Source organism: Lissotriton helveticus, chromosome 4_1 (assembly GCF_964261635.1).
Source record: "Lissotriton helveticus chromosome 4_1, aLisHel1.1, whole genome shotgun sequence".
Classification (NCBI taxonomy): domain Eukaryota; kingdom Metazoa; phylum Chordata; class Amphibia; order Caudata; family Salamandridae; genus Lissotriton; species Lissotriton helveticus.
This window is the reverse complement of record NC_136063.1, coordinates 1,561,733,204-1,561,746,981: the sequence shown is the minus strand read 5'-3', so window position 1 is coordinate 1,561,746,981 and position 13,778 is coordinate 1,561,733,204.

Genomic DNA, 13,778 nt, shown 5'->3' with positions numbered 1-13,778 from the left:
ATCCTTCCGCCCACCTACACAACACCTTGGCTTGTTTAACGACTCCTGCCCCCTGCAATGGAGGATGTGATCTGTCTAAGGATATGTCCGTAACCATATTGTAATCCCCGCCTATATTCCATGGGTGCGCTTCCCAACCAGTCAGTGCCAGGTTCAGGGTGGTAAGGAATCGTTCCTGATCAGTGTTTGGCGCATATGTGCTGCCGAGCACCACCATTTGATCCGTCTAGTGAACCACGTACAAATATATAATGCCCCTGGGTGTCAACTCGGTGTTCCAGTGTTGTAAAGGGAACCCCATGACGGATCCAGATCGTGACCCCAGGGCATACCCCGAATAACTAGTGGTGAAAACCTACCCTGTCCACTTCTTACGGAGTCTTCAGCCTCTAGCTGTAGCATGTGGGATTCCTGCAAATACACTATTGCGCCTTCCGTCACAGGTGCTGGGATTAATCGCCATTGTCTAACCCAGGGTGGTGTGGAGTGCAAAAAAACGATGGATTTGGGCCCAGATCTTTTGACTGGGGGAGTGTGTGACATTGATCCACATTCAGTCCATCACTTGTTGTTTTTGCAATTGCCGCCCTAAGTGCGCTGGGAATGCCCAGACGTGGGTCCCAGGCACTCCACACCACTTGGAGTCAAGCTAGCCGGGCTGAAGAGAGGTGTTACCTCGAAACCGGTCCGGTCCTCGGATGCTTGATTCCGTTCTGGGAAGGACATGGCTTTTGTAGTTCGGACTGGACTGTTCCCATGGGGCAACAGGGTCAGAGCTGATTTGCATATCGCCATTGTCTAACCCAGGGTGGTGTGGAGTGCAAAAAAACGATGGATTTGGGCCCAGATCTTTTGGCTGGGGGAGTATGTGACATTGATCCACATTCAGTCCATCACTTGTTGTTTTTGCAATTGCCGCCCTAAGTGCGCTGGGGATGCCCAGACGTGGGTCCCAGGCACTCCACACCACTTGGAGTCAAGCTAGCCGGGCTGAAGAGAGGTGTTACCTCGAAACCGGTCCGGTCCTCGGATGCTTGATTCCGTTCTGGGAAGGACATGGCTTTTGTAGTTCGGACTGGACTGTTCCCATGGGGCAACAGGGTCAGAGCTGATTTGCATATTGCCATTGTCTAACCCAGGGTGGTGTGGAGTGCAAAAAAACGATGGATTTGGGCCCAGATCTTTTGACTGGGGGAGTGTGTGACATTGATCCACATTCAGTCCATCACTTGTTGTTTTTGCAATTGCCGCCCTAAGTGCGCTGGGGATGCCCAGACGTGGGTCCCAGGCACTCCACACCACTTGGAGTCAAGCTAGCCGGGCTGAAGAGAGGTGTTACCTCGAAACCGGTCCGGTCCTCGGATGCTTGATTCCGTTCTGGGAAGGACATGGCTTTTGTAGTTCGGACTGGACTGTTCCCATGGGGCAACAGGGTCAGAGCTGATTTGCATATCGCCATTGTCTAACCCAGGGTGGTGTGGAGTGCAAAAAAACGATGGATTTGGGCCCAGATCTTTTGACTGGGGGAGTGTGTGACATTGATCCACATTCAGTCCATTACTTGTTGTTTTTGCAATTGCCGCCCTAAGTGCGCTGGGGATGCCCAGACGTGGGTCCCAGGCACTCCACACCACTTGGAGTCAAGCTAGCCGGGCTGAAGAGAGGTGTTACCTCGAAACCGGTCCGGTCCTCGGATGCTTGATTCCGTTCTGGGAAGGACATGGCTTTTGTAGTTCGGACTGGACTGTTCCCATGGGGCAACAGGGTCAGAGCTGATTTGCATATCGCCATTGTCTAACCCAGGGTGGTGTGGAGTGCAAAAAAATGATGGATTTGGGCCCAGATCTTTTGACTGGGGGAGTGTGTGACATTGATCCACATTCAGTCCATCACTTGTTGTTTTTGCAATTGCCGCCCTAAGTGCGCTGGGGATGCCCAGACGTGGGTCCCAGGCACTCCACACCACTTGGAGTCAAGCTAGCCGGGCTGAAGAGAGGTGTTACCTCGAAACCGGTCCGGTCCTCGGATGCTTGATTCCGTTCTGGGAAGGACATGGCTTTTGTAGTTCGGACTGGACTGTTCCCATGGGGCAACAGGGTCAGAGCTGATTTGCATATCGCCATTGTCTAACCCAGGGTGGTGTGGAGTGCAAAAAAACGATGGATTTGGGCCCAGATCTTTTGACTGGGGGAGTGTGTGACATTGATCCACATTCAGTCCATCACTTGTTGTTTTTGCAATTGCCGCCCTAAGTGCGCTGGGGATGCCCAGACGTGGGTCCCAGGCACTCCACACCACTTGGAGTCAAGCTAGCCGGGCTGAAGAGAGGTGTTACCTCGAAACCGGTCCGGTCCTCGGATGCTTGATTCCGTTCTGGGAAGGACATGGCTTTTGTAGTTCGGACTGGACTGTTCCCATGGGGCAACAGGGTCAGAGCTGATTTGCATATCGCCATTGTCTAACCCAGGGTGGTGTGGAGTGCAAAAAAACGATGGATTTGGGCCCAGATCTTTTGACTGGGGGAGTGTGTGACATTGATCCACATTCAGTCCATCACTTGTTGTTTTTGGGATTAATTCTATGTCGCTTCTGTACGGATCCCAGTCCCCTAATATTCCACGTTACTATGTTATACTGGATAAGCGTATGCATTGGGATAGTTTATTGGCTCTACTGTTGGGCTATGGCCTATCAGCCACTGTACTGAGCGCACTCAGTGTCTTCAGACACAAAGGACTGCATCCCTCCCCCAAAACCCCAATACACGGGCCGGTTAAGAAACCATGCTGGACCATTAAACTTAACACAGTGAACAAAACAACACCCTGTGCTACAACAGCATTTGCCGATTGGGGGAAATCGCCAACGCCGTCCATAGAGCGTGGGTTACTCTTCATTACCTATGCAAGTTCCGAACCTCACGGAACCCGGGCTCAAGAAATTATAATCACAGTAAATTACATTGCACTATGCTGCAACTTACATATACACCAGCAGTGGACCAGAAAGGTATCTTGCCAGTGGCCAGAGTCAATACGTGAACAGACACATCACACCAGTTTCAGCCAAATAGTCCATCCGCCGTTTGAGGGGTCACCGAGGGAAAGAGAGCCATGCTACCCTCTGAGTCTGATCTGCTACGGTCGTCCTCAAAAGAGGTCAGGTCTTCCACAAGTGCTGATGGACGAAAGGTGGCTGCCGCTATGAGAGCCTGTTCCCTACCCTGTCATTGTTGCTGTGTTGTCGGAGTAGGCTGTTGAGTGTTCCCATGTATCCATCTGCTACGGCGCACTCCAGTCCGATGTACCTGGTCAAAGCCACCTTGAGTACTCTGAGAGGCTTTGTCCCCAGCTTCAGAGGGGTCCGTGATCTACAGCCATTCCTCAACATCCTCCGGATAAAATAATTTTTACACGAGCAGGGAAGAGGAGAGCATACTTGAGGTTCAGGGCTCTCAGTTTTTTCTTTACGGCCAGGTATGAAGACCGCTGTCGCTGCACCAAGCAAGCCGGGCCGACGAGGCTGAAATGCCAGAAACCGGTCCCCGGTAGCTTGTCTCCTTTCTGGTGAAGAATTGGCTTGGTAGTTTGGTCTGCCCTGTTCCCATGATGCACTGGGCCAGGGACAGACTAATTTGCATATAGCCAGGTTCTGAGCTGGGATGGGGCAGTGAGCTAAATAATGGTGATGGATCAAGCCCTGATCTTTGGACTGGGTAAGAGTGGTCTGCTTAATTCAGACACTCAGTTCATCACCACCCCCTTTTCTGAATCGTTTTGGCCACTATAGGTGTGGCAGGGTATACTCAGACATGAGTCCCTTGCTCACTGCTCCATCAGGATTCAAGCAAGCCGGGCCGACGAGGCTGAAATGCCAGAAACCGGTCCCCGGTAGCTTGTCTCCTTTCTGGTGAAGAATTGGCTTGGTAGTTTGGTCTGCCCTGTTCCCATGATGCACTGGGTGAGGGACAGACTAATTTGCATATAGCCAGGTTCTGAGCTGGGATGGGGCAGTGAGCTAAATAACGGTGATGGATCAAGCCCTGATCTTTGGACTGGGTAAGAGTGGTCTGCTTAATTCAGACACTCTGTTCATCACCACCCCCTTTTCTGAATCGTTTTTGGCCACTATAGGTGTGGCAGGGTATACTCAGACATGAGTCCCTTGCTCACTGCTCCATCAGGATTCAAGCAAGCCGGGCCGACGAGGCTGAAATGCCAGAAACCGGTCCCCGGTAGCTTGTCTCCTTTCTGGTGAAGAATTGGCTTGGTAGTTTGGTCTGCCCTGTTCCCATGATGCACTGGGCCGGGGACAGACTAATTTGCATATAGCCAGGTTCTGAGCTGGGATGGGGCAGTGAGCTAAATAACGGTGATGGATCAAGCCCTGATCTTTGGACTGGGTAAGAGTGGTCTGCTTAATTCAGACACTCTGTTCATCACCACCCCCTTTTCTGAATCGTTTTTGGCCACTATAGGTGTGGCAGGGTATACTCAGACATGAGTCCCTTGCTCACTGCTCCATCAGGATTCAAGCAAGCCGGGCCGACGAGGCTGAAATGCCAGAAACCGGTCCCCGGTAGCTTGTCTCCTTTCTGGTGAAGAATTGGCTTGGTAGTTTGGTCTGCCCTGTTCCCATGATGCACTGGGCCAAGGACAGACTAATTTGCATATAGCCAGGTTCTGAGCTGTGTGGAAAAGTAAATTTTGCCATGTTCTGTGTCCCTACGTGTCCCCCATCTTATGTTATGTGTGCATGATTAATATGCATATGTATTCCCCATGTTTGATTAAAGACACAATTACAGTTGTGTCCATCTCTAGTATGCCAGTTTCCAGTTCTCGTGAAAGCTACGAGTATTAGGCCTATGTAAAGTTACGTTGCCACGTTTCTCAGTGTGCACGTTATTTCATTGAAAAGTCCCCGTTTCTAGGCCTCAAAAGGGCCCGGACACCAGATTCAGCTCCTGTCTCCTGAGCCCTCGCTGAGGAGCGATACAGCCCCCACCTGTATTCCTGACCCTTCACTTACTCCTCTGCCTGCTAGTCTGCCAAGAGAATGTTATGATTCTAGTTATCAGTCCAGCCCTCCTTCTCTGCATTCCTAAGCTACTGAATCGCATCAATAGTTTCAGTCATCGTCTAGCCTTTACGTCTCCATGTAAAAGAAATACTGTATTAATGGTCATTTAATATTCCTCATCACGCACTACATGTAGAATAATGCATGCACCAGTCTTAGAGTCTGTTAGCCTTTACCCCGATACCTTTTAGTTTATATCAACATGTTCTCTAAACATCAGATACTAGATAGTGTTAGGTACATGTCGCCCTGACTCTCCAGACTTCAGTCTCTGCTCCTAGCGCAGAAGTCATAGCCCCCAGCTTCTCCTAGTAATACGTCATTGTCAGTTTGCGCGCACCATTAGGTTAGAGGTCCCGGCTCCTTAGGTAGCCCCCTCCATGTTTCCGCCCCATTTATGACATATTCTGTTACGTTCACATCACATGTCTATGTATACGCCTCCTGTTACACCCACTTTCACCCTTATCTTTCGCGACTGCTATTGACCACACCCACTGCTCCGCCTATCGTATGTATTGTAATGCAACTGTTTTAGTATATATGCTTGTGCACTGTTATTAAAAGTTATCCATTGATCCTGTCCCCGGCAGCGCTGCCATCCTATTCCTGTGCAGGTTGTCCTTTTCCTGTCCTTATGCTGTATTAAACCTGCAAACTCCTACTACCTCGAATCTTGACTCTTATTTATTGAGCTATCTGTTATTACTATGTCCAGTCAAAAATAGATCCGGTATTATTTATTTATATACCACATAATGGCGCCCGAACAGGAACTTGCCCTTTCCCCACGCGCCGGTGAAGCCACGTATGCCCCCTGACCCTCTGCAGCCGTGACGGAACTCTTCTGCGCACCGGCAGATATTTCTGCTTCAAGTATCCCTCAGGCCCACGGAGGAGACGGAGGTTGCGGTCCAGCATCCAGACGAGGCGGTGGAGGAACGCGGCGAGTCCCGACCAGAGCCCAAGCCGAGAGTCCAAGGTCCGAGGTATCCGGAGGCCCACCCGTAACAGAAGTCCGAAGTTCGTCCGTCCGGCGTCGAAGCAGTCCAGTCCAGTCCGAGGCCTTCCGTTCTTGCTGCCCGGTGAGTACCGTTGCTGGGGTAGTATCTAGACAGGGTCAATCTAATTGACTCTGGTCCGTGGGTTTGGTGGTACACAGACCCAAAACGAAGTGTCCACTCCGGTGGATGCGGGTCCTGACGTGTCTCTTTATGAGACCGGTAAGTTTCGTACTGTTTTAGCAGTGCATCTAGTTTCTGTTCTAGTCCGTTCTGTTCTTGAGAAATTCATGTATTCTGTTCTCAGTATTCCAGGTAGTATTCTGTCCGAACTGTTATCCTAAATGTTATTTATGTATTTCAATGTCGTGGTATGAAAGTGGTGTAATTATTGTGTTCATTGTGTATTGTATTGTGTCTAGGCTCCAGTCCAGTCATGCCTTTGTTTTCTAAATTACGTCAGTTAAGAACTAGAAAAGGTCTGTTAGAAGAAGCAGTTCCTGTCCCGCCTAGGGACAGTCCAGGTCATTTTATGTATCAGAAGCATGGCATAAGTGCCATATTATATCTAGATTTATGGGTGGAGTACACCAAACAGTTAGAAGAAAAGTACAGATGGCCCGTATCGGGTACATGGGATGCCGAGTGCATCATGCGAGTAGAAGAAGCATTATGGAAAAAGAAAGCCAGACAGTCACAGAAAGATGCCATCGAGTTATGGCGCAAAGAATCTCATAAAAGAAGCGAAAAAGAAATCAGAAAGTCAGAATTAAGTAGAGAATCCATAGAAAGAGCCCAAGAAAGGGAACTAATCGAGATAGGTGAACGAGTTAAAACCGAACAGTCAGACAGACAGAGGAATGCCCTCATTAAGGGTATGTATCCTCTTCTTGCCGAGGGCTTGCCAAAAGCGACCCCGGATGCATCCAGCAATTTTCCGCCACCATTAGTCCCGACCAAGTTACGTCACAAACCGACAGCAGCTGATATTTTTCTCTCGTCCTATTTGGACGACACAGTCCCAGAATATGCAAATCCTGTTCCACCAGCTCCTGTAAATCATGCAATTCCTGCTCCTCCAGACACCGGGGCACCTCTTGCAGTACCTGCTACGGTACCCCCGGTCCAGCCAGTAGTACAAATCCCCGCCACATCAGTCACTCTGCCAGCACGAAGAGTATCAGTCGACGATTCTAGTTTAGGGGCCGCAGGAGGAGGTCCTCCTGGTACCCCGCCACCACACCAACGTGTAACGTTAGTCGAGTTACATGAACGTGCGTTACAGCGTACGCCCAAATATAAGTCCGTTGCAGAAATCCGACGAGCCCTTACTGAATGCCGCTATGATCCAGTCACAGGCGATGATAGTACGGTTATATACTCCATACGTGTAAGACGGGTGACCGGGTATTTGGACACCCTACCAGATATGAAAGAAGATCTAGACAGAATATATCGTTTCATCCGTACAGGGGATGATCCAGAAAGTATTGGCGAAGCCATGTCTCAAAGGAAAGCTGAGATCCAGCTCATGATATTAAAGTTTCTGATTAATTGTTTAATAAGGGAACAAGATTATCCGACCAAAGATCCGGCCGAAATGAGAACACTAACAAGGTGGAGTGATAATATAGCCGAGGGTAAGCACAGAACCATCAGTAGTATAGAGAGTATGTACAAGAAAATTCGTAAGGAGATAATAAGGTTACACGAACAACGTGAAGCAGCACAAGTAAGCGAGAAAGAGAATGACTCTCCTACAGAAGAGGTAGAGGACGAGAATCCCGCTAGAATAGCGTATGTAGGAAAATCTAGATTTCCAGACCGCCATTTACGCCTAGAACACAAGAAAATTTTTCATCATCCAGCACCAGAACAAGGTTCTCTAGAACAAGTATTTCAAGCTACCGATCACATTTTGAAATCACGAATCGGTTATAGTGAATTAAGTACTATGCATGAACAAGAATTAGCCCGATCAGCAGTCCGATGGATTACTGATTCTACCACTTTTCCAGACGAAATAGTGGCACAAATGTTTCTGAAATTGCCCCCAGCCGAGCAACGACTGGTGGGTATGTATATGATTCAGCACCTCATCACATTGTATGAGGGTCAACATTCCGATCCAGGTCCGTTACATGATGTCCTGAACGAGTTACTCCAGTATAGATGGAAAGGTTTAGGTACCGATTTAATTAGTGTCATTCTAGAACAGCGTCACAAATATAGTATGTTTTTGAACCCGCATTTTGTTCATGTCTCACCTCCAGAAAGTAAACCGTTTTACATAGACAGACAGAATCCGTTACGAGAAGTACACCCAGTCAGGACAGCAGATGGTGAAATGCAACGAGTATTTGTTTACACCCCGATTACAAAGATGGAACTCTTAGAGATGAAGAAATTAATTCCTTGTCATGACAAAGATCCAGCAGGGTTCCATCGAGAATTAAAGGACATGCTCCGTATGGGAGAATACACGTATCCAGATATTATTAAAATGTTAAAGGTCCTGTTGCCCGCAGGGGTATATGAAAAACTCAAGGAAAAAGAATGGGAGGTGGGAGAGAAAAAGATCGATTGGGCAGTTCTAGAAGCTGAAGATAAGATACGAGTACCAGGTACCGGTCTTGGAGAGAAATGTAAAGAATTACCAGAACTGTTAATACAAGTTTTGCCCAGATTGTTAGCCACTAAAAAGGAAGACTGGGATGCAATCTCAGCCTGTAAACAGAAACAAGACGAAGACACTAGTGATTTTTATTCTAGATTTGAAAAATGTTTCATCATAAACAGTGGCTTGAAGACGAGTAGCGAGTCATACCCTCATCTTTTTGTTACAAAATTAGTCGAGAATTCAAGTCCACAAGTTAAGAATCGAGTTTTGAAAGTCGAAAGTACATGGCAAGCTAGTACCCCGTCCCAGATGTTACAGATGCTCCAGTACCACCAGAATAGAATCAGAGAAGAGCAAGAACACGAGAGAAAACGTATGAAAGACACGAAAATGAAAGTACTAGTTGCACAATCTATTCCTCAAGACAGTCAGAAGAGGGGTCCGAATCAAGCCAGTCATCCCGCAGCTCCCGTTAAAGGGACATGTAATTATTGTAAACAGCCAGGTCATTATATAAACGAATGTGCAGTTCTGAAACATAATATAGCTACTGGTAAGACTAAAGAAAGACCACGTCCGCCTAGACAAGAACAAGTTTCACAGACTTCTCAGCCACAGAATGCACAACAGACAGTTCCAGTACCGCAGCCTATCGCTGCAACACAGCATGTTACACAACAAATGTACCAGTATGCCCAGTCCGAGTATCCAGAGTACCAGCAGTATTCATGAAACAGCCTAGAGAGGGAGGTAGGCTTGCCTCTCATCGAGATTCCTGTAGATCAAGAAGGTCCCTATATTCATAGTCAAGTACTAGGGAAAGACAGAAAGTTTCTGATTGATACAGGGGCAAGTAGGACTACTATAAGTCACGCCGAGGTCCCAGGGGCTCCGCTCTCAGGCTCTAGAAATGTTTCCCTTGGATTTTCAGGAAAGCCTATTGTAAACGAGATATCTAAGCCAGTTACTCTAGAAGTAGGTCCATTGTCCCGTACTACTGATCTATTGCTTACGAAGTCATGTCCAGAAAATCTGTTAAGTATTAAAACACTGAAAGAATTAGGTGCAGTCATATGTTGTTCCCCCGAGGGAATACGCTTGTTTTTACGTGACTTCAAGGGTCACTATGTATTACGAGATTTTGATCCAAGATTGTCTAATGTTCCGCAGCATCTATGGGCGCAAGGTCCAACTGATGTAGGTTATATGCAAATCACACCCCATCGTGTGACTCTCAAGCAAGGTGTAGTGTTACCACGAATCAGACAGTACAGATTGCCACCTGAGGCTGTCGCAGCCTTATCCAAAATTATTGACGAGCTCATTGCTCAAGGAGTAGTTGTAGAAACTGACTCCAATATATGTAATTCTCCGATCATTCCAGTCATGAAACGTACTGATCCAAATGCACCTCCAGTATATCGATTAGTGATTGATCTTCGAGAACTCAATAAATGTATTATTCCCCAGTATCCAGTAGTCCCAGATATTTCTTCCCTATTGACAGCCATTGATTCCGAAGCCTCATTTTTTACAGTCATTGACCTCAAGAACGCATTTTTCAGTGTCCCCATTCATCCAGACAGCCAGTTTCTTTTCGGATTTTGTTTAAATGGAAGGAGCTATAAATTCACACGAGCTCCTCAAGGTTTCACAGAAAGTCCTAGTATTTACAGTCAAGCACTTAAGAGACAACTAGACAACATTCGCATGCCAACTGACACTGCCCTGCTCCAGTATGTCGATGATCTACTGATCACAGCCCGTTCTGGACGTGCTTGCGAGCGAGCATCTCTTACAGTCTTGTATTTCCTTGCCGAGATGGGGCACAAGGTGTCCCCTCCGAAGCTTCAATTCTGTGTCCAGCAAGTGATCTACTTAGGCCACTTACTGTCCAAGTGGGGTAGGCAGTTGACACCCGATCGTATCCAGTTAATAGCGAGTCTTCCTCAGCCCAAGACCCAGAAGGAGGTACGTGCTTTTATCGGCCTTACTTCTTATTGTAGACAATGGATTCCTCAGTATGCATTTCTACCTAAGCCACTGATACAGTTAACGACACAGGAGGCAGCCGTATCGACTGTTCTCCCTTGGACATCTGAACATACACTTAGTTTCAATGAGTTAAAGAAAGCTTTATGCCAAGCACCCGTTCTAGCTACACCGAACTACAGTAAGTCTTTTACACTTTTTGTCACAGAACGTGATGGTACAGCATTATCTGTTCTTACACAAGATCAAGCAGGACAGTACAAGCCCTGTGCTTATTTTTCGAGTACATTAGATCCTGTAGCCCAGGCTTTGCCTGCGTGCCTCAAGTCAGTTGCAGCCACAGCACTAGCTATCAGACAAAGTGATTCCATAGTATTAGGACATTCCTTGACAGTACAAGTTCCACACTCCGTGGAAGTTCTTTTAAACCGAACACAGACTCAGCACTTGACAATTGCACGTTTAACAGGTTATGAACTGACACTGTTCCAGCCACACATAGAAATCAGACGCTGCAACGTTCTAAATCCTGCTACACTGTTACCGTCAGTTAATCCGAATCCTGCCACACACGACTGTGTGGAAGTAGTTAATACTATGACTAAGCCAAGACAAGATCTGACAGACATTCCATTACCAGATCCTGACCTGACACTTTATGTGGATGGTTCATGTATGAGAACAAGTACAGGAGAACTAGTAGCCGCGTATGCAGTGACTACTGACACTGAAGTTATTGAAACACACCGTATTGACACCCTGTCTGCTCAAGCAGCAGAGCTAGTTGCTCTGACACAAGCCTGCATACACGCCAAGAACCTGAAAGTTAATGTTTACACAGATTCACGCTACGCATTTGGAGTTGTACACGACTTTGGAGTGCTCTGGCAGGAGAGAGGTTTCATGACTTCTCATGGAACCAAGATTCAGCATGGTCTCCTTTTTCAAGCTCTGTTAGATGCCATACATTTACCGACATCTATTGCTATCATGAAGTGCAAAGCCCATACTAAAGTTACTGACATTATTTCCCAAGGTAATGATCTAGCAGATCGCACAGCCAAGCTTACAGCACAGACTCCAGACATGCCAGTTAACAAGACACCGACATCCACTCCAGATCCGACTACTTGTATGACAGTTAAGGACCCTACTCAAGATGTCATAGATATCCAGTTACATGCTACTCCCGATGAAATCAAGAAATGGTCCGAACAAGGAGGGGTCCAGACAGATCAGGGATGGGTGACGAAGGGAAAAGCCACATGGTTTCTCCCCGACTCTATGGTTCAAGTCATTATCAATACCGCACATAGTCCAGCACATTTAGGAGAAAAAGCTATGTTAGACAGTATCCAGAACATTTGGTTTAACAAGCATTTACGAGCTGCAGCCAAGCAGAAAGTCCGTACCTGTATGATATGTTGCCAGTTTAATCCAGGTAAAAGTGTCCCGGTGGAACAAGGTGGATTCCAGCCCCCTGACCACCCTTTTGAAGTCCTCCAGATGGATTATATTCAGATGGAGCGATGTCGAGGTTTCAAGTATGTCCTTGTAGTTGTATGCGCTTTGTCTAGATGGACGGAAGCATATCCAGTCCCAGATTACACAGCCGCGACCACTGCCAAGCAGTTGGTTCGTGAGTTCTTCCCCCGCTACGGACTCCCTAGGGTCGTATATTCTGATAACGGCCAGCCATTCTCATCTGAGCTCATGAAACACGTTTCCCTTTTGTTAGGGTACCAGTGGAAGTTCCATTGTGTACGCCATCCTGAAGCAGCCGGTCTCGTAGAGAGACATAATCAGACCCTGAAAATACGTATTGCTAAAGTCTGTCAAGAAAAAGGTGTAGACTGGTTAGTTGCTCTGCCAGTCGCTCTGTTTTATATGCGCATGGTCGCACATTCCAGATCAGGTCTGTCCCCGTACGAGGTCGTATTCGGCCGCCCCCCAAATATGTGGGGTACACCTAGACCTCGAAGTATTACAGATGTTTCAAGTAATATGCTGACAGATTACCTAGCTTCCTTGATGTCTGCCCTACACTCTTGTCGTTCACAGGTTGCCGCCGCATTTCCAGACAATACCGAGGTGGCACCGCATGAAATCGTTCCCGGAAGTCTGGTTCTTGTAAGGAACTTTGATCGTTCAAGTCCGCTGGAGCCTCGCTGGAAGGAGCCAAAACAAGTACTCCTGGCCACCCGTACTGCCGTCAAGCTGGAAGGCAGGAAGGGCTGGGTCCACCTGTCTCATGTGAAAAAGTTTTATGGACTAAAGACTGTTTCCAAGAACATTTCCGAGGATTTCAAAGACTGCCAAAGTACTATTCTCAAGGACTGTCCCGCAAAAGACATTGATACGAAACCCTCCCTGTTAGAGAAAACTCCGCAACAGGAGTATAAGCTAAAATTAAGGTCTAGTAAAATAAGTCAGCCAGTTTGATTGTCTAAGTCCTCCCCTAGGTGAAACGGTTAGACCGGTTTCTGACATGTATAAAATAGACCCCCATAGTGAGAGAGTTAGTCAAAACTCAATCCGATGTATCTTTTTTCTAAGTTTCATGTTGTTTTTCAGCCTTATGACTACCTGCACAAGTTATGCTTTTTATTTGTGTTTTCCAGTTTCTCATGTAAATAAGTCTTCTAATACTACAGTAGAGCACACGTTTAGTGATCTGCCTCCTCATGAACTATCTTATCGTCTTGCTATGCGTAACAACTCATTTATCCGCATGTTACATTATTCACACCAGACCAGCAATGCCACTTATTGTTGGGTGTGTGGTCGACTCCCCCCTTTCCAGACACCGAAGGGAGTTCTGCCACTCTTTCCTTATCCATTTTCACATAATGGTTCGTGTGGAGCATGGTCCACGTTAACATTATCCTCAAATGATATGTCCTTTCTTATCAATACATGTTTTCCAGACAAGCAAGGTCTTCCCCACAGAACAAGGTTAGATCTAGAAAATGAAGTTTATAATTTAGGTAATTATTCTTCGAATTTCATGGTCCTGAATGTTCAATCTGCTACTACTCCAGACTTACCTGCTATGTCAGTACTACCAGTTAAAGGCGAATTAT